The 21789-nt window shown below is 49.8% G+C and overlaps 1 long non-coding RNA gene across 2 annotated transcripts in view; it reads left to right on the top strand.

Moving 5' to 3' along the window:
* Window positions 1-21789, top strand: part of LOC138848502 (uncharacterized) — a 77674-nt gene that overhangs the window by 15622 nt on the left and 40263 nt on the right. The window contains exon 1 of one of the 2 annotated variants that reach the window (XR_016230001.1): window positions 18429-18611. The exons of the other annotated variant lie outside the window; for it this stretch is intronic. This is a non-coding gene — a long non-coding RNA (uncharacterized LOC138848502). Of the gene's footprint in view, window positions 1-18428; window positions 18612-21789 lie in introns of those variants that run through there. 2 annotated transcript variants of the gene reach the window in all.

Raw genomic sequence — 21789 nt, 5'->3', positions numbered from 1 at the left:
TTCTTCTGGGTCTCCCACGTGGGTGCAGGGGCCCAAGGACTTGGGTCATCCTCTACTGCTTTCCTGGGCCAGAGCAGAGAGCTGGACAGGAAGTGGAGCAGCTGGGTCTCGAACCCCTGCCCATATGGGATGCTGGCGCTTCAGGCCAGGGTGTTAACCCACTGCGCCACAGCGCCAGCCCCCACTATAGGCCATTTCTAACAGTGAATTAATACAAGTAACCACACCACATGCACATGTTCTGAGGGACCCCAGCAGGCTTTTCCATATTTCCATGGCTTCTTAACCACCTGTTTCCCCGGTGGAAGGATATTGATGTTTTCACAGATTTGGAGCAAAAAGGCTTGGTTGTATTCATTTTCCCCTGTGAATGAGTGAAGCTTTTCAAAATGAATACACTGAACAGCAAATTATCATCCCATTAAGTGCTTAAAATTATAGGCAGCTGAGCCAAGCCTGCTCCCCAGCCCCGCTTCCCTGGATACAGCCGAACAAGCCAGCTACAAATTCCAGATGACCCGTCCGCTTCACTGGGACAGTAATTTACGAAACCCAGTGTTTTGCTACAAAACCGCTGAGAGGCAATCTTGACGATAGGCTATGTGTCAGGTGCTGGCTGGCAAGACGTCTTCCACTTGAAGTCTTTTGCTTGGACTCTTGGCGTGTTTCATGGCATGGGTGTCCGGCAGTCTGGACATGAGAAAGGAGCCTTTTGCTGTTGGGTACCACCGAAATACACAATGGCAGTTTCTGGTTCTCTGCTACTTTTACCACCACCACCTTTGCCACCAGGGACAATGTCTCTTCATGTGAAACGCAGTTGTCTCCAGGATCTTTTGCACAACACAAGTGACCAAGAGGAGTAGGGATGCATGATCCTATCCATCATTAGCTCATTGATTAGCTAATCCATTCAATGACCACTGGGCCCTCACTCTGTTATGGGCACTGAAGATTCAAAGATGAGTAAGAAGTAGTCGTTGCCCTCACGGAACTGGGTCTGGTAAGAGACATCCAGTCAAAGGATGGCATCGCAGTGGCCTCTAATAGAAACCGGGACAAGGTGCCAGTGTTAAATCAGTGTTGCTCAAGTAACTTCCGAACAACGTAAGGAGCCTGTGCTTCTTCCATTCTCCTGGCCAGTGAGGCAGCAGAGGTCAAATGAAGGCTCATTCACGATGGAGAGTCTGCAGGCACTGTAACTTCTTAGTACTCCCTCCACACTCCCTTGCATAGTACACTCCAGAGGGGTTAGAGTTATTCACTACCCCCAAGTACCCACTGCCTTGCCTGCCTTCTGCTCGTGTCTGGAATGCCGCCTCCCAGCTGCTTTGTTTAGAAGTCTCCCTGGTACTTCCAGGCCAGGCCCACTTTGCTCAGAGCTCCTGGAGCACCTGGTGCTGTTCCGAGGGTACCAAGCACGGCAGCTGCTCCCTCGCTGGAGTGCTTCAGGCCCATCTGAGTCCCCGGAGTGGACTGGGAACTCTCTGGGAGTCACAGTCCCTTGTGGAGCCTAAAAGGCCCCTTGCAATTTTCAGTAACCACTGGATTCTGAGTAGGAGTATTTTGATGCCCAGGAGAGAAGACTCGGTTTGGTTTTCCTGCCTGAGCTGTTCTCGGGAATCTCCCAGGCTCTCGGCTGAGCCTCATCACCTTGAACGTGAGGAATATTTACAGGCCTAACGACAAAATCTGATTGTCCGGAAGCAGGACCTGGAGGGAGAGCGGAAAGATTTGTTTCTAAAAGAGCAGGAAATACTTCAGTTAATTTTATGCCAGGCCAGAAAGAGCCTCTCATTTCACATGGGACGTGCCTCCAGCCAGAGGTGCTGGCTCACGGGTCCAAAGTCGCGAGCACTGCCGTGGAAATTCTTGTTAGCCTGACTTGTGTAGCGCTGGCAGGGGGCCGTTCTCTCAGCCAGGAAGACTTCCATGTGTGGAGCTGGCGGGACAGGCTGGTTTGTGGAGACAGCATCATTCATCCTGTGAGGCTGGGCACGGGGAGCTGTGTTGTGGCTCAGCACGTGAAGCTGCTGCTGGCGCTGCTGGCGTCCCATAGCGGAGCGCCGGCTTCACTCTTGGCCATGCTATTTCTGATCCTGTTTCCTGCTAATGCAGTGGAGCATGGCCCATGTACTTGAGCTTGTAGGAGACCCGAATGACACTCCTGAATAACAGCATCAGCATGCCCAAGGCCTACCTGTTGCAGGCATTTGGGGGTGAACCAGCAGAAGTAAGATTCTCTCCCCGCTGCGTATCTCTTTTTATCTCTGTCTCTGTATCTCCATCTCTTTTGTCACAAGATCCCTTTCTTTTTTTCAAAAAAAAAAAAAAGATTTTATTTATTTATTTGAGAGGTAGAGTTATAGACAGAGGGAAAGACAGAGAGAAGGGGCTTTCATCTGCTGGTTCACTCCCCAAATGGCCCCAATGGCCAGAGCTGGGGCGATCTGAAGCCAGGAGCCAGGAGCTTCCTCTGGGTCTCCCACACAGGTGCAGGGGCCCAAGCATTTGGGCCATCTTCTACTGCCCTCCCAGGCCACAAGTAGAGAGCTGGATTGGAAGAGGAGCATGAACCCACATGGGACGCCAGCACCACAGCCGGAAGCTTAGTCCACTATGCCACAGCACCAGCCCCATGGGCAAGATCTTGATTGAGATCTTTGTTGGAGTCATGAGATGCAGTCCTTGCTACCTGTTAATCTTGGTGTGATTTAGTCTCCCACATGGGTGGCAGCCAACCCAAGTACTTGGGCCATCTTTCACTGCCTCCTCAGATAAACTAGCAGAAAGCTGGATCAGATGTGGAGCAGCTGGAACTCGAACCAGTGCTGATACAGGATGCTGGAGTTGCAAGTGGCAGCCTAACCCCTGCACCATAATGCCAGTCCCTTGATTTGACCTTTTCATAGCTAGTGTGGTAATGATGAATCACAGTGAGGAGTTAATTCTGTGACTGAAAGGAAATGCACATAGTTTTTAGCTTAAGATGTATACATTTTAACAGCAAAAGACAAGAAAGACACACATTCCAAAGGTGTCAAAACGAAGAACAGACATGGATAATCCCATATGGTTTGATGCTCTTTATTGGGTTCCTGGCTGGCTGCGGAAGGTGGCTACCCATGTCAGGGGACCTGAGTGCCCAGGATGTCCACCCGGGAGCATCTGTCTGGTCCTGTGATGGTGTTAGACCCTGTAGACACTCTTGGTTCTGAGAAAACTAAAGTGACCAAAACATAGTAATTAGTTCAAACTGGCATCGATACCAAGAAGCCCCGCAGCTGACTCCATTGGCATTCATAGATCATCTGCCAGAGTTGAGAGTAGATGCAGGTGAGATGAATACCTAGGTGACGGCAGGTGTGATGGGGGGTGGTGGTGGCCAGGTTGGGTTTGGATTGTCTCATCAACAGATTCTAGACTGATGGTCTTGGTCCAGGTGGGAGACCTCTGAAAGATTAGAACCAAAGTCTGCTGATTTAAGTCTTAAAGTGTAGGGTCCAGGATTAAGAAGCAAGGAGGTTAACAGTTAGGATCTGGGTCAACGGCTAGAGAACCCCTCTCTATTTTTACTGGGGCAGGATTTTAGAAGAAGGAAGAGACGTATCTATATGGATAGGATGGACACAAGTGAACAAAGGAGAATGGTTCATGTTTCCTAGCTGCCGACTGAGAGGCCTCGTGGATCCAGGATGCTGCTCTGTCCTTCTGGGAGTAATTGGGAGATGTCAGATGCAGCATCTTACGGACCCCTTAGAAGTCAGTACATGAGGTGGTACTGCCATCCCAAGAATGGGGCGTTTGCCTCTGCCTTCAAAACCACTGTTGGGGTTGTTTGTTTGTCTGCACCGGGATCAGCAGGAGTTGACAGTGTTCTTGGCATAGTATAGTCAGGAGGGAGTCTTGCAAGTCTGCTGCATTTAAAAAATCGTATTTGAAATTCAGTGACATTTTAATTGGCTTAGAGTCAGTCCACCTCAGAGAAATAGGATGTGAGTTTGAAAGCCATATATTGTAGCTCTTTAATAGCTAATTATGCTATAGGCAGTGATTATTTGAATGAATAATGACATCAAATGAAACACAAAACAAATCCATATAGGTTTTATTGGATTGCAAGCAAGAGACAGAGAGAGGCTGAAAATTTATCTGAATCTGATTAGGGAAATAAAACCCCAGACAGAGAAATGATGGATGATGAGAGCTGACTGACTTGAACCCCGCTAGGAGCTAAATGTCCTCAGAGAATGCGCCATGGACTTTCAGAGCTGGAAGGAATTCAGGCCTCCATCAAGACGCTCATTTTGACAGATAAGACAACTGAAGCTTGAAGGAGCGAACAACTTAACATAGGTCTCTCCTGCTAATAAGGGCCAGAGTGTAAATTTGAATTCAGACCCTCTGACTGCTGTGAATTTCAAGGCACTTTGAGGAATCACAGTGTTTGGCCCGTTGTCACAAGCATCTGCAACAAGTGTTCTATCAATATTTATCAGGTCACAGGAGTCCATTTCCGTTACGTCACCTGAGTTCCTCTGTCACCTTGTCAGGCACCTGGGGAGCCTGGTAGGAGGGCAGCGACTCCGTGCAATACCAGTGTCCCTCACTCCTGGGGGTGCGTGATAAGGCTCTGGGCTGGATCTTGGTTCTCAAAGAGAACTCCCAGTGTCGAGGCTGACTCGTGGCACTTGGTTTCTTGTCTGTCTGCCCAGCACATCACACAGCATGGCTGAACACTGTCAGCTCACAGGGGCGGTGTAGAGAATCACAGAGCTGCTCATCTTCTCCTTCACTCTTTTTTTTTTTTTTTTTTTTTTTGACAGGCAGAGTTAGTGAGAGAGAGAGACAGAGAGAAAGGTCTTCCTTCTGTTGGTTCATCCCCCAGATGGCTGCTATGGCCAGCGCACTGCGCCAATCTGAAGCCAGGAGCCAGGTGCTTTTTCCTGGTCTCCCATGCGGGTGCAAGGCCCAAGCACTTGGGCCATCCTCCACTGCCTTCCTGGGCCACAGCAGAGAGCTGGCCTGGAAGAGGAGCAACTGGGACAGAATCCACCGGTGCCCCGACCGGGACTAGAACCTGGGGTGCTGGAGCCGCAGGTGGAGGATTAGCCTAGTGAGCTGTGGTGCCGGCCTATCTCCTTCACTCTTTTTTTTTTTTTTTTTTTTTTTTTTTGACAGGCAGAGTGGACAGTGAGAGAGAGAGACAGAGAGAAAGGTCTTCCTTTGCCGTTGGTTCACCCTCCAATGGCCGCCACGGCCGGTGCGCTGTGGCCAGCACACCGTGCTGATCCGATGGCAGGAGCCAGGTGCTTCTCCTGGCCTCCCTTGGGATGCAGGGCCCAAGCACTTGGGCCATCCTCCACTGCACTCCCTGGCCACAGCAGAGAGCTGGCCTGGAAGAGGGGCAACCAGGACAGAATCTGGCGCCCCGACCAGGACTAGAACCTGGTGTGCTGGTGCCGCAAGGTGGAGGATTAGCCTAGTGAACCGCGGTGCCGGCTCCTATCTCCTTCACTCTTGCTGCTGTGGTGTGGATATGGTTTGAGTGTGTCTCCCAAAGGTTCATGTGTTGGAAGTGTGGTCTTCAAAGCAGTGACACTGAGAGATGCTGTGGAACCTTTAAGAGGAGTAGCCTTGTAGGGGAGGAGGTTCTCAGTTCATTGTGGGGTATGCCCTTGGAAGGGATTGTGGGACCCTCGCTTGCTTTCCAGATGTGACCTCTTCCTTCCGCACGTACTCTCACCGTCGTGATGCCATCTGCCATGAAGTCCTCACCAGGGAAGACCAAGTGCTGGCACCTTACCCTTGGAAATACAAAGCTGTAAGCCAAATAAACCTCTTTTCCTTATAAAGTTAGCCTGCCTCTGGGTTTCATTATAGTAACAAAAAAATGACTAACATACTCACCCGGGCCTAGGTTGCTTCTCCAGTGGTCAGAGCTGTTGCTTTTCCACCATCACAAGTCAAGGAACTCTCAGCAGTGTTTATCATTCTCTGTCCTGTGTTCTGTCCACAGAACGCCAGATGTAACGCTAAAGGCAGACTCTTCTTTTTTTTTTTTTAAGATTTATTTATTTATTTGAAAGAGTTACACACAGAGAGAAAGAAAGGCAGAGAGAGAGAGAGAGACAGAGAGAGACAGAGAGAGACAGAGAGAGAGAGACTGAGAGGTCTTCTATTCGCTGGCCGCAATGGCCAGAGCTGAGCTGATCTGGAGCCAGGAGCCAGGAGCTTCCTTTGGGTCTCCCACGTGAGTGAAGGGCCCAAGGACTTGGGCCATCTCTCACTGCTTCCCCAGGCCACAGCAGAGAGCTGGATCTGAAGTGGAGCAGCCGGAACTCACACCAGCACCTGTATGGGATGCTGGTGCTGCAGGCGGTGGCTTTACTGGCTACGCCACAGCGCCGGCCCCAAGACAGACTCTTCTTAAACTATGCATTTAGTGTTGCTCTTTCTTCTATTTCTCAGGCTACCATTTTAGACCAACTCTTTTTTTTTTCCAGAAATCTCTCTTGCCATTGAAATAATAATTTTCTCTGCTGTGATTGATCTGGCCATTGCATCTTTTTTCATCAGGCCCAAACATGGTTCTCTGCTCCCTTTTGGATCAAGACTAAGATTTTATCACATCCTTTTCATCTTGTCACCTTGTATGTATTATGCTTCAACATTTTTCAGTTTTAGAGACTACAGTGCATCGTGTTAATATACCAGCAGGCTCAAACCACAGTGCCTGGTGAGTTTCGTTTCCAATTTGGGACACAATCACATCTTTTTTTGAAATTTCTTAAAAGGGGCCTCTAGGAAATGAGAAACAGTTGGCTTTCTATTCATGGCACTTTATCATCTCTGTTTTGATAAAAACGACTTATTTAGAAAAGGTTTGAAGTAACATAGCTACTTTCCATGTGGTCTGTTTCTATGACTGAATATGCTTTTGGATTTTTGGAATCTTTTTAGTCCCAAGAAATATATATTGGAATGTGAAGTGGCTATATTTTTTCCAAGATGACATCGTATAGTGGTCAAAAAAAAAATGCAGAGATTTTGGCTTCTGGTTGAAGATGAAGGGTTGGATGAAGGACTGTTAGAAGCTGGCTGTGTAGCAGGTGGACAGCCATCAGAGGTACAGAAACCCAGGCTGTATAACATCCTCAGGGAAGATTTGTATGGCCACAGAGCCCTGCTGCAAATTTAGCTTTTCCCTACCATGGCTCCCAAATGGTATCTCGTCAATTAATTCTGACAAAATGATTAAGGATTAACCAAATTCCAGGTGCTGTATTGGAGCCTAGGGACTCAAAATCAGATACTATCCTACCTTACATGTACACACAAATCGAATCCAGATGCACTTGAGATCTAATTGTGGAAGGTACATAAAGCTTTCAGAATGTAGGTAACCACTTCATGACCTTGGCGTAGGCAAGTTTTTTTTTTCCCTTAAAGATCTATTTATTTATTTATTTATTAGGAAGGCAGAGTGGTGGGGTGGGGGTGGGAGTGGGGAAAGAGAAAGAGAATGTCTTCCATCTGCTGGTTCTTTTTACAAATGGCCACAATAGCCAGTTTTGGCTGAATAGAAGGCGCCAGGAACTCCATCCTGGTCTCCCACATAGGTAACAGGAGCCCAAGTAGTTGGGCCATCTTCCACTGCTTTCCTGGGCACATTAGCAGGGAACTGGGTCAGAAGCAGAGTAGCTGGGACAGGAACCTGCACTCTGGTATGTGATACTGGTGTTGCAGATGACAGCCTAACCCGCTGTGCCACAGCATAGGCCCTGAGATTGTTTTCCTTCCCTTTCTAGGCAGGACTTTACAAGGAAAGAATAAAGAGAAAACATGGACTCCATTAATGTTAGAACTGTCAGCTGTAGCCACTGTACAAATACATACACTAGTACAAGTGAGGATGTAGAGCAACTAGTACAGTCATATATACTCATGGGCATTACACGTTGGTAATTTGGAAACCATTGGCACTATATGCTAAAGTTGAAAAAATGCTGAATTCAGACTCACATAGAGTTCATTCCCGAGTGGATATATATACACAATAAGAAATGTACCTACACTCCACTGTAATGGGTTGAATGGAGAGTGACCAGGGAGAGAAGAAATAGAGACAGCCAGGGCGGGTTAGTATTTGAGAAGGTTGGCTGTTCAAGACAGGAGAGATGGGTAGCACCAGGGGAACTTGAGGTCGAAAGAGGTCTTCGGTAAAAGGAGTAGTATCAAAAGATGGAATCTAGGGGCTGGCGCTGTGGCACAGTGGGTTAAGGCCCGGGCCTGAGGTGCTGGCTTCCAATATGGGTGCTGGTTCGAGTTCCAGCTGTTCCACTTCCGATCCAGCTCTCTGCTGTGGCCTGGGAAAACAGTGGAGGATGGCCCAGGTCCTTGGGCCTCTGTGCCCGTGTGGGAGACCTGGAGGAAGCTCCTGGCTCCTGGCTTCGGATCAGCACAGCTCCAGCCATTGCTGCCATTTGGGGAGGGAACCAGCGGATGGAAGACCTCTCTCTCTGTCTTTACCTCTCTCTTTCAAAAAAAAAAAAAAAAAAAAAAAGATGGAGTCTAGAAATGTTGGCAAGACTGAAATTAACTTATGGGACATGTTCCCAGGTGAGAAGAGATTTTAAGTTAAATAAGAAGTGAGCATTAAAGTACCAGCATGTGAATGATGTGCACATAGGTGTATGTTGAAGGAGCTCTCTGGCGATGGAATCAGTTTTTTGGTGGAGAAAGAGGCTAGCTGATTTGCAAAATGAGATGCCCCTAACTCAACTAAGCACTTCCGCTCCTTTCTCCTGGTCTTGCTGTCCTGTCGTGCTGCAGCCATCACCCTGCCAGCCACCATGTCTAAGAGAATGACCCAGCTGACTGCAAACTTCCTTGACTTGCTGAGCTCAATGAGAGTCACCCACTCACCCATCCTCACAGCCACACCCTTGATCTATTATTATCTGCTCAGAGCCATTCATACTGGCTTCCTTATTCTCTCAGGTCCAGTCTACTTGTGTTACTACATTCCATGAAGACCTTCAGGTCAAAGATGGTGGAGGGGCTGGCGCTGTGGCATAGGGGGTAAAGGCTCTGCCTGCAATCCCGGCATCCCATATGGGTGCTGGTTTGAGTCCTGGCTGCTCCACTCCTGATCCAGCTCTCTGCTGTGGCCTGGGAAAGCAGTAGAAGATGGCCCAAGTCCTTGGGCCCCTGCACCCACATGGGAGACCCAGAAGAAGCTCCTGGCTCCTGGCTGTAGATTGGCTCAGCTCTGGCCGTTGCGGCCATCTGGGGAGTGAACCATCTGACAGAAGACCTCTCTCTCTCTGCGCCTCTCCACTCTCTGTATAACTCTGACTTTCAAATAAATAAATAAATCTTAAAAAAAACCCGAAGATGGTGGAGAACTGGGAAGCAGGATTTCTAGAGGTGGGTACAGTTCTACCTGTGGGTAAAAAAAGAAAGGTCTAAAGGAGCCATTGGGGAAAAGGAATGAGGCAGAACTGAATGCTGGACCATGTGAGATGCAGAGAAAGAAGAGGCTAAACTTCAAAGAGTCTTGTCCTCAAGAATTCTCCAGAGCTGATCCAGAATCTTGCTGTCAAGCAGCACAGGAAGAAGGCTGTGTAACTTCTGAGAACAGTGTCCAAGTGTGCAGAGTGCAGAGTGGCAGGCGAGAGAACGCTTGAGCTGAGCAGCACGCTCCTGGAAATCAGGGCCTGTCCTTTGTCTCTGCCCTGCTGCAGAGCTGGGCACCAGCGTTTACAGAGTGTACTTTCCCATCTGTGTGTGTGTGTGTGTGTGTGTACGCAGATCATTATATGAATGTGCATGCATAGACACATGCATGAGTGTGTGTATGTATGTATGTGTGTATAAATTTATGCTTGCATCCATGATCTCATTTGAGTTTCTAGACATCACATAATAAGCCTAAGTATTATACCTACTTTATTTATTTATTTATTTTTATTTTTTAAGGGAAAGGGTTTATTGGGGAAACCCAACAAGACTGGAGGGAAAGGGCAAAGAAGGAAAAGAGAGAGAAGGAGAGCATGAGAGAGAGAGAGAGATCAGGAGATGGAGGGAAAGAGAGCCACGTGTTCAGGAACAAGTCCTCTTAAAACTTTACCAGGGGGTGGGCAGGGAAGTAGGAGCAGTGAATCCCATTAGAATGGAGATGGAGTTGACACTGGTGACTGGGCCATGTGGTCACCTGGCTTCCAGCAATGGTGGCGGGGGCTAGAGCCTAGGATGGTGTCCAGGGTATAGATCGCGCCATAGATAAGACTTCGCCATTTTATTAACATTCCCCCCTTTTGTTTTTTATAAAGCAGGAGTTGTATGGGATTACATTAGCCCTAAAAGTTCAGGAGCCCTAAAAGTTCAGATGATCTGTCTTTAGAGCTACTTCCTGCTGACATGGGGTGACGAGGTACTCTCTGCTGTCATGGGGCGATGTCTCAAGACACTGTCTCCTGGGTGGGGAGCCGAGTATGTCCCTGTAGCAGCAGCATTTGGCTGACCACCTGTATACCTATTTTAGAGGTACTTAAACCAAGCTTACCTAGGTTAAATATCTTGTATGAAATGGAGGGAGTGGTGGGGCCAGAATTTGAACCTGGGCCTTTAAACAAAATGAGGTGGTGTAGATGGGTGCATGTGTGCACACACACACACACACATACGCACACACATTTTAATCCATGCTTGTTCACTCCTTAAATGGTTACAACAGCCAGGTCTTCACCAGCCCAAAGCAAGGAGCCAGGAACTCCATCTGGGTCTCCAATGTGGGTTTCAGGGGCCCAAGAACTTAGGCCATCATTTGCTACTTTTGCAGGCACATTAGCAGGAAACTGGATTGGAAGCAGAGCAGCTGGGACTTGAACTGGTGCTCCTATATGAGGTGCTGACATTGCAAGTGGTAGCTTAACCCGTTGCAAGTGGAGGTTTTGTATATATATTTCTTTGGCAAGTTACATTTTTTTGTGGAGTAGGACTCTGGTTTTTTTGACCATACTGTGATATAAAGTAGTCCTAAAATGAAAAAAAAAAAAATCCAAAACAAAAGGGAACTGATCTACCTGCATTTTTTTCTCTTCCTAATATCTCTTGATATCTTCACTTGAGCAGGAGGAAGTGAAAGAAATCAATTTTTATTTAATAAGATTTATTCATTTATTTGAAAGAGTTACAGAGAGAGAAAGAGAGACAGAGGAAGAGCTTCTATCCACTGGTTTGCTTCCCAGATGGTTGCAATGGCCAGGCTGGGCCAGGCCGAAGCCAAGAGTCTCCCACATGGGTACAGGGGCCATTTTCCTCTGTGCGGGCCATCTTCCTCTGCTTTCCCCAAGCCATCAGCAAGGAGCTAGATTGCAAGTGGAACAGCTGGGACGTGAACTGGCACTCACCTGGGATGCTGGCAACTCAGGTGTTGGCTTTACCTGCTATGCCACAATAAGGACCCTGAGAAATCCATTTTTCCCTGCTGTGTCTTTTTTTTTTTTTTTGACAGGCAGAGTGGACAGTGAGAGAGAGACAGAGAGAAAGGTCTTCCTTTGCCATTGGTTCACCCTCCAATGGCCGCCGTGGCCGGCGCACCGCGCTGATCCGATGGCAGGAGCCAGGAGCCAGGTGCTTTTCCTGGTCTCCCATGGGGTGCAGGGCCCAAGCACCTGGGCCATCCTCCACTGCACTCCCTGGCCACAGCAGAGAGCTGGCCTGGAAGAGGGGCAACCGGGACAGAATCCGGCGCCCCAACCGGGACTAGAACCCGGTGTGCCGGCGCCGCAAGGCGGAGGATTAGCCTAGTGAGCCGCGGCACCGGCCCTCTGCTGTGTCTTAAGTGTACTGACCTGCAGTGGCAATACACTGGTCGGACACTGAAGCCGTGCAGAGCATCATGACACATGAGTGGGCCACTTTGCCACCTTCTGACATGCAGAAATGGTGTGTCTGAATGAATCACAGTGACAATAACAACAGGGAAGGTGCTAAGGTGCTACAGGGGGCAGCCTCTTTTGAATGCTTGTGGTAAAAATGGCTTCAGTTTTAAGGGAGAGGAAACCGTCCCTGAGAAGGCCAAGTGCATGGCCATTTGATTCTATTTTGTGAGATGGCTTCCAGGCCAGCGGAGCAGGGATGCCTGCAGCTACCTTCCCTTGCATTCCAACCCAACCCCCTTCCTGAATCTCCTGGAGATTTTATTACAAACCCTGACATTCTGCAAATTGTATGGTGCGCCCTTAATGATCTCTCCAACAAGAATGAGGTAATCGCTTAGTAATTTCAAATATTTCAGAGGTCAAGGGAGGCATTTATGGTTTCCTTTATCACAGACTGAATGGACTTTGTCAGTCAATCATTTAAGCAACCAATGATGTGTATTCTGCCTATTATCACTGCCTTCTGCGCTCCTTCTCCTGGGTGCTTTGGGTATTTGTCAGGAAGACAGAAAAGTCAGGCCAGATGGCAAGGATTATTATGGTTGCATGTGCGTCTTTCTTCTTTTTCCTTTCCTCTGCTCTGTCCTCAGTTCTATCAGCACAAACAGTAATTCGCTATCTGGAAACAAGCAAGGAAATCTGGACCCTGTAGGGCTGGCTGTATGGATGAAAAGCAGCCCCTCCTTGTGTGGTTGACCAGATGTGTACTTTGTTCCAGGTTCATATTGCAAACATCAGCTTTTGTGTGCAGTGTGATGGGGAGCTAAGGATAAGAAGGGGAATGCGAATGCACTTCGGGGGCTTGGAATTTCTCCCTAATCCTCCCCAAGCGCAGGGTGAAGATTAGGTGGTTTTTTTGTTCTTTCTCGGAAACATTTTTAGGAGTAGAAAAGCGTTTATTAACCAGGTCATTTTGGTCTCAGGTAGGAGTAAGGCTAAGGCATATGTTTGGGTGTCACCTTGCCTGGTTGCCTTTATGTGCTAAGGTGCTTTGGATAACAATGATAATGCTTTTTTTTTTTTTTTTTAAAGAGAATTTTTTTTTTATTTGACAGATAGAGTTAGACAGTGAGGGAGAGACAGAGAGAAAGGTCTTCCTTCCATTGGTTCACTCCCCAAATGGCTGCTACGGCTGGCGCTGTACCGATCCGAAGCCAGGAGCCAGGTGCTTCTCCTGGTCTCCCATGCGGGTGCAGGGCCCAAGGACTTGGGCCATCCTCCACTGCTTTCCCGGGCCACAGCAGAGAGCGGGACTGGAAGAGGAGCAACCAGGACTAGAACCGGGTGCCCATATGGGATGCCGGTGCCGCAGGCGGAGGATTAACCAAGTGAGCCATGGCGCCAGCCCCTGATAATGCTGTTAATATAAACAGGGTCTTTCAGATTGTGAGTTTATGAGGCAGAGCTGCCCCAGTTGTGGCTGAAGTTGCAGCTTTAGGAATTGCTCTCCAAATCCCATCTTCAAACACTTTTATTTATAAAACTTGTATGTCATGGTTACAAGGGTAGAAAGCCCATCACAGCTCAGAATCAGGGGCCTCCGCTTGTCTGCACTGCACATATGTGTGCCACTGTCCTTTTTTTTTTTTGCCATGGTTTCTTGAACCAGGTAGAAGGGGTGCCACGCAAGGGCTTTGGAACTATGCTAAGCCTTTCCTAACTACTGCCTCTGCTTTCATCTCAGCCTGCAGGTGGAATGGGAATTACAAGAACTCACATCCAAGAAATCCAGTCCCTTGGGCTCTGGGTGTAATTTGGATAACTGAGGGAAAGGAGTTGAGGGGAGGTGACAGTGGGCGGACGCTAGCTGTAGGATGTCTCCGCAAAGGCCACACTTCCCTTCTGCACCTCGCTGTCTTAACAGAAAGCTGACGCCTGTCCCATTTGGATTCTCCTCTCCCACCCCCGGACTCGTGCACCGTGAGCCATCTGTGTGTGTAGGAGCCAGGGTGTCATCTCCAGTCGGTGGTGACAAACCGACAAACCACGCTTCCTCTGCCTTTGATCAGAAGACACTTGGCATCTGAACAGCTCCGCAGGGGCCACACGCTGTTTTCCTGCCTGGCTGGTACCGTTTGCTATACGGGGAGCACGAAGGCAATGATTGTACTGGATCAGGGTTGATCACGGCCACTCCTAGTAGAAGCAGCCATCACCCTATGTGAGATTGAGGTTGGGTCTCCCTAGATAATCTGCTGCAGAGGGGCCAGCCCTGTGTGGTTTTGAATCTACAGGGCCTTGAGCCACTCATTCACATTCCTCTGATCTGCAAGCAGGCCTCTCTGAGTAGGTGGTGGCTGCGGGGGAGGAGGGGAGTATTTGCATTTCTGACCTGCTGCATGCCTTTGCTGAATGAAATTCATATAATTACTACGCACCATGACTTCCTCTAGAGTTGTATCCGTTCTGGTTGGCTTTTTTTCTTCCTCCACTTCATCAGCATCCAATTAATTAACAGTTGCCATAGTGATTGTTGCCATGACAGCATAAAATTCTCCCGAAGGGCTTCTCATTCATATTCTAATGCAATACATGCACATAGCTGGGTGGCTGGAAAACGCGGTCAGGAAGAGTCTAGAAGAATGGAGGGGGAAGTGGAAGAGGGCTACCAGCTCCCGTGCCGTCTCTTTCCTGCCTCTCTAGCTCTGGTCTGCTCCACCTTGAGAACACTGTTTTCCTTTGCAGTGTTCCCCCAAGAGATGGCCCACTGTTTCTGGAGCTTACCACCTTATTGAGTAAAGCAGGCTCTTCCTGCCTTGGGGCCATGATCTCTGTCACTGTTTTTCTAGATCACAAGGTGTGGGGCACATTGATTTTCCTTTGTGTGGTGTGGCTGGGTGGGTGGGTATCCTAACAGATTCTCCATAAGTCAAATAAAGGAAGCGGGGAGTAGCCGCTACCTCTCAAAAGAAGGTAGTCTGTCACCCACCCGCATGTAGTGTCCCAGAAAGCAACAGTTCCAACCAACTTGCTAGCTGCCCTTACAAATCTGTTCATGAATTACTTACCCCCGTTTAATGTCTAACTGCGCTTATTCACTCTCAGCCCCTCCAGAAAGGACTAGAAATGGCCACACCCTTCCTTCACCTCCATACCCTGGGTATTTGGGCCCCATTTCTGTGACCTTGGTCTGTTACCTCCTTCTAACTGGGACTGCTGTGGGCCTGCTGCTCTAATTTTCAATCCAGGTTCTTGCCCGTCAGAGAGATAAGCAGAGGCATATATATGGTACGCAGTGAGAACAGGGTTTATGTAAAGATGAGAGAGTGTGAACAGGCGTTCAGACGTGAGTGAGGGCCGCCCCACATGGAGAAACACCTGTCAGGAGTGGACCAGAGGGTTGGTGAGAGAGAGAGAGACCCTAAATAGTACTCCCAACCGTGGTCAGAGGCAAAAAGAGGGCTCTGCCACCTCCTCAGCATCCTTTGTGAGGAAGAGGATGGTGGCTTAATTGGATAAACAAGTGCAGTGGGGTTTCAACATGCACGAAGCCATCTGGGAGTTTTATGGCAGCCCCACATGGAGTTTAATATCCATGTGGTTATCATGGCGTCTCCTCCTTCCTGGTCCCAGATGAGACACAGATGCATCATGGGAAGGTGGGCGTTTTAGACTGACATTACATGGCAGCACTGGCAAGAGTTCTGGCTCACTTAGGCCTGACTAGCTGCCTGCCTATTCACACCATATCAAAATGTGTCCTGTGTTGGCCTTTGGCCCTGAGGGCCTCTGTTGTACTTTAGTTCCCCATCCTGCCTCTAGGCATCCTGAGCTCCTCCTGTTTCTAAATCGAGGTGTTCACTAGAACCTTCCACTGCCTCCAGCGCTTCGAAAGGTCCCCGTGGTCTCTTAGCAGTGGTTTTCAAACTTCAGAGTGTGCGCCACAGTCGCTGGGGGAGCTGGCGGAACAAGTGCATCCCTGGAAGTTGTCCTTCCAGAAGTGCTTCAGGGAGTTGGAGGGGAGCCAGGCACCTGCCGTTCTAACAAACGCTCTAATTTATTCCGGTGTAGACGACTTGTGGGCCGCACTTTGAACAGCACTGTCCCAAGGGTGAAGCCCACATGAGTAGCACGGCTGGCAAAGCCTGCTACAATTTGATGCCAATCTGTTTTTGCCTTTTTCACGTCTCTTCCGGCAACGATTCCTCCTCAGAGTTGCTACTCCTGTGCCTTGGGTTCTAATTGTATTACTTTTTTTTTTAATTTATTTTTATTTATTTTTTTTGACAGGCAGAGTTAGACAGTGAGAGAGAGAGAGACAGAGAGAAAGGTCTTCCTTCCGTTGGTTCACCCCCCTAAATGGCCACTACGGCAGGTGCTGCGCTGATCCAAAGCCAGGTGCTTCTTCCTGGTCTCCCATGCGGGTGCAGGGCCCAAGCACTTGGGACATCCTCCACTGCATTCCCAGGCCACAGCAGAGAGCTGGCCTGGAAGAGGGGCAACCGGGACAGAATCCGGCGCCCCAACCAGGACTAGAACCCTGTGTGCCGGAGCTGCTAGGTGGAGGATTAGCCTAGTGAGCCGCGGCGCCGGCTAACATATTTTAATCATAAGCTGCTTTAAAAATTTTTAACAAGAACAACAGAATCGCCACTGAGTTGAGAGTTTCGTTCCAGTCTATGTTCCAAGGGATTCACACACATACATACCTACATACATGATTTTCTCATTTAATATTCACAACAACCCGTGAAACTGCCATAACGGTACCCTTAAAAAAAGAACAGATTTATTTGTTTATTTTTAAAGGCAGAGTTACAGAGAGGGACAGAGAGAGAGAGAGAGAGAGAGAGAGAGAGAGATCCTATCTGCTGATTCACTTCCCAGATGTCTGCTCTTGCTATGGCTGGGTCAGTCTGAAACCAGGAGCCTGGAACTTCATCCAGGTCTCCCACATGGGTAGGAGGGGACCAAGTGCTTGGGTCATTTTCTGCTGCCTTCCCAGGCATAGTAGCAGGGAGCTGGATTGGAAGTGGAGCAGCCACTTCATATGGCTGCTTTCATATGAGAGGCTGGCATTGCTAGTAACAGCATAACCTGAACACTGGCCCCCGATACCATTTTTTCCTTTAAACAGATAAAGAAAGGATGATAATTTACTCAGAGCTGGTAGCTAGTACCTGGCACAGTTGGGACTTTTCCTGTCTTGTCTGCCTCTCATTGCCAGTGAATTTTAAGGTGGAGGAACTTACTCGGGGTGCCCAGTGAGGCAAGCAGCAGGGTCGGGGGATTCCAAAGCCTGGGGAAAGAGTCCCTCCAAATTGAACCCGCGGATCTGACGCATGGCTCCCTGAAGGGAAGTAGCCTTGTTGTTTTTCTAAGGCTCGGAAGCATCCTTTCTGACCAGAATGGTGTAGGTAGACAAACTCCAACCCAGTCATCTACCTGCTCAAGGGACATTGCCACCTTGTCCCGGGAGGCTCCTTGGTGGAATGCTTTGGACACAGATTGGCGATTCCAGCCACCTTCCGCAGAATTGGTTCAAGGGAAAAATGTGCATCCTGGGAATGTGTTGAAGATCCATAGAAGGAACCCTTGGACCTCGGGCTGCTTGGAGGCTCCTCCCTGTTAGCGGCAGGGATCCTACGGTCTCACAATGGGACCGAAGCCAAATATTTGCTACTGAATCCAGAAAAAGAATGTTTGGAAGCAGATTCAGTCGCACCGGGGCGGCTGAAGAGGAGTCACTTCTCATCTCATTTTCACAAATCATTTTTGTAACCTCTTCTCCACGCTCCTTGTCAAACACAGCTCTGCCTGCACCCTCAGGGGAGCTGAAAAATCAGTTAACCCCATATGTTCTCTGTAGAAGGGCAGCTGGGTGACAGCTCATAACCGGAGCTTGGAGTGCCAGGTGCTCGCTGGTGAGGCGCTGAGGTTTCTCTCCCCAGGAATTGAATAAGACAGCCACCCATCTGTCTACCACGCACCTGATGGCAGCAGGGCCCTGGGAGTTAGTGCCCAACACTTTCTCCCCCGGATCCACAGCAAAGAGACCTAGGGTGGCATGAGCTTCCGCCAGCGTTTGTTCTGTCTGGGCTTCTGGTCTGGGGCAAAGCCTGTGTCAAGAGGACCCAGTTGCCCAGGAGAGAGAAACCTCTGTGCGTGGGATGGGGCTTCATTGCTTTCCACCTTGTGCAGCTGTGTCACTCAGGTGCACCTGCTGCTGGCTGCCCACGTGATCACAGACCCTGCTCGGGCGGGAGGGGAGGATGCTGTGAAAAATTCATCTCCTGGATGACTCATCAGGGCCCTGCTTCCTGCTCCCTGCGCCCCCGCTCCCCCACCCCACTCAGGTTATCAGCAGGAATAGCAAGGCTTCAGATTTTGAAGGGGTGGAAGTCACAGGGCAGAATTATTAACCCCCACGTCAATTCCAATGAAGGCAGCGAGCCACCTGGATGGTTAGTGACTGGAAATGAAATCAATTTGAGTTTTCAGATTTAATTTGCATACAGCTGGTATGATAAATCAGCAACACATTGCAGGTAACTTGCCTCCCTGTAGTTCAGAGGAGTAATTTCTGTCCTCTCTGTTACCTGGGTATTTTTTGCAGGTTCTCAGATGAACCTGGAGCCTCCCAAGAAAGAACCTGCTGTTGTAATGGCTTTGAAAAGCCTTAGCTCCCCCTGCAGCTTGGCTATGAAGAGAAAATGTCAGGTCTGTGTTTTGTCTGTAGCTGCGTTAGTACAATTCCAGATCTTCTTCCCCCCACCCCGCCCCGCACTCCCCACGCACCCCAGCACCTACAGAGAAAAAACTGAATGTCTCATTTGCTGTGAGTGAATATCTGATTTGATCGTTCAGGCTTTCAAGGAATGCTTAGTCTTTCCAGGGAGACAATGATTGAATCTGGGATCGCTTCACCCCCCACCTGCTTCTCTTAAAGTGGCATCGGTGTGTGGGGAGGGCGGGACTGCAGCTCCTGAGACCTTAATTCAGGGGCTGTGGCTTCAGGTTGATGTCTCTTGTGCTAGGCTGCTCCCCGGAGGGTGGCCGGTGTCACCTGGGCCCGGCCAGGAGCTTCCCCTGTGGCTGAGCTCTGGACTCCTGGGACTGCAGTCAAACAGGCTGCCATTGCCAGTGCTGACGGGGCCCGGCTGCCAGCGTCAGTGCTGGCCTGGAAAAGGGAAACCTCTGGGCCTCCCTCGGTCCCTGCTGGCTGCCTCCCTCCCCAAGTGAACGTGGCCTGGCTTTAGGGTGGTGTGAGACAGCCAGAGAGAGTTCTGTTTCCAGAAGGCTAGAGAGGAGCAGAGGCCGTCTTCCTCCCACTGTGTGCGGTTCACTTGCCCAGTGCCATCTCTCAGCGGGGAAGTGGGGTCAGGCCTCTAAGAGCCCTGCTCTCCTCTCTGCGATGCCTCCTCCTTCCTCCAGGCTGGACAGGGGGCGGGTCTTCCTTCCACTCCCCGGTGTGATGTCCTCCTTGCCCGTGGGGTGGCCAACCTTCTGGCCTCCGCACGTCTGTCATCCAGCCTTAGCGGACTGTGGAGGATTTAAAGGGGGTGAGGAGCGTTGAGGAGAGAACCGGGAAGCTCCGCAATGAACACAATGAGACCGGCTTCCAGGCTGATGCTTTCTTGTTCAGTCCAGTTTCTGAACGCCGCAAATTCAAAACGACTCTGTTCCTGTGCGTTCATTTTGGAAAAGCTGCTCTTTCAGGCAGATGAGAGGCTCTGGGTGCCTTTGGCATTTCGGTGATTTTCAACACAGCTTTACCTTCTTTACGTTAGCGATGTGAAAGGTTTGGTCACCGTTTCTCAGGCTAGGCGCGTCTGACTGTAGTTCCTGTAATGTGATGCTTTGGTCAACAGCATTTAAGAAGCACTGATAGCAGTGTGTGTGTGTGTGTGTGTGTGTGTGTCAGAGAGAGAGAGAGAGAGGTGGGGGAGGGAGGAAGGAAGGGACAGAGAAATGGAGGAGAGGGAGGTTATGAGCTGAGTAGCGTGGGGAAAGATATCAAAGACGTAGAAGATGTTGGATTAAACTTGCAGATAGAACCCAAAACTCGAAGCGTTTTAAAGAGTACCAGTAGATGAGATGAACCCAGCCCCAGCTTAACACAGGAGTTCGGAGGGAACATGGAACAAGAAAGTGACTGGAGTTTGGCACAGTTAACCAACACAGGGAGGTAGTTGTGGGGTCAGACTGGAAGGCACGGTTATTTATGCCCGCACAGAAGAAAGGATTGGGGGCGTGATGAAGACAGAAGGGGGCCATGCTGAGTGATGGGCAGGGGGTTGTGAGGCAGCTGCAGCTCAGAAATCAGGAGAGCTAGCTGTTCCTAAGGAGCTGCAGGACCTCGGGTGTCCCCTACCCGTGCCACCTCGGCTTCCTCATTGGATGAAGGAGGGACCTGAGGGTCCCTGCAGCTGCCTCCAGGTGGAGCTGGCTTCGATTCCACGGCAGGAGGAGACCTGACCTGGGCTCTGGGAGTGGAGGGAGGTGATGATGCTGACAGGGCATTCTTCCTTCCAGGAGAGCACAGACCTAGCGTGGAATGATGTAGGAATCGCATCATGGCCTGAAAAGTGGCTTGCAAATAATGTGTCCCGTTCCTAATCCTCAAAAATGGATTGTGCCGATGTGATTAAGTTAAGGGTCCTGCTAGGGGAGATCATCCTGGATTACTTGCATGGGCCCTAAATGCCGTCACTAGTATCTCTGTAAGACAGAGGTAGAGGGGCCGGCGCTGTGGTGTAGTGGGTAAAGCCACCGCCTGAAGCGCCGGCATCCCATATGGGAGCCGGTTTGAGTCCCGGCTGCTCCACTTCCAATCCAGCTCTCTGCTGTGGCCTGGGAAAGCAGCAGAAGATGGCCCAGGTCCTTGGGGCCCTGCACCCGCATAGGAGACCCAGAGGAAGCTCCTGGCTCCTCATTTCAGATCGGCACAGCTCCGGCCATTGTGGCCAATTGGGGAGTGAACCATCTGATGGAAGACCTCTCTCTCTCTCTCTCTCTCTCTCTCTCTCTGCCTCTCCTCTCTCTTTGTAACTCTGACTCTCAAGTAAAATAAACAAATCTTTAAAAAAAAGAGGTAGAGGGAATTTTGAGGCAGAGAGGAAGTAGTGAGGTCACAGCGCGGTTGGAGTGATGGGGCCCCAAGCTAAGGAGTGCTTGGAGCTCCGCGAAGCAGGAAGAGGCAGCAGAAGCCTCCCCTAGGTCTTCAGGAGCAGTGTGACCCTGCTGACACCTGGATTTTGGCTCTGGAACTAGGAGAGAATAGGTTTCTGTGGCTTCAAGTCCCCCAGTTTGTTTGTGGTCATTTGCTACAGTAGTCACAGGAAACAGATGCGTATGGGCCATAGTGGAGACACAAAAGGCAACTGAAGTTTTGTGAAGCAGAGGTCTTTTTCTTGGCTACCTTCTCATGCAGGGCCTGTGCGAAAGAAGGGGAACAGGCAAGAAGGACTCTGGGAGTGGCCGGCAGCCTTGCAGTTAAGATGTCTGTGTCCTGTGTCAGAGCATCAGAGGTTGATTTCCGGCTCTGCAGGATTCCTGCTTCCTGCTTGTAGCCCTGAGAGGTGATGGTCCCTGCACTCGCATGGGAGACCTGGATCGTGTTCTGGCCTCATTAAACCAGCCTGGTGTTACGTATTTTTGTCCACATTTTTTTTTTTGACAGGCAGAGTGGACAGTGAGAGAGAGAGACAGAGAGAAAGGTTTTCCTTTGCCATTGGTTCACCCTCCAATGGCCGCCGCGGCCGGTGCACTGCGCTGATCTGATGGCAGGAGCCAGGTACTTATCCTGGCCTCCCATGGGGTGCAGGGCCCAAGGACTTGGGCCATCCTCCACTGCACTCCCTGGCCACAGCAGAGAGCTGGCCTGGAAGAGGAGCAA

Source organism: Oryctolagus cuniculus, chromosome 2, assembly GCF_051225735.1.
Source record: "Oryctolagus cuniculus isolate XC-2025 breed Fujian yellow rabbit chromosome 2, ASM5122573v1, whole genome shotgun sequence".
Taxonomy (NCBI): domain Eukaryota; kingdom Metazoa; phylum Chordata; class Mammalia; order Lagomorpha; family Leporidae; genus Oryctolagus; species Oryctolagus cuniculus.
This window is presented reverse-complemented; position numbering and strand designations above follow the sequence as displayed.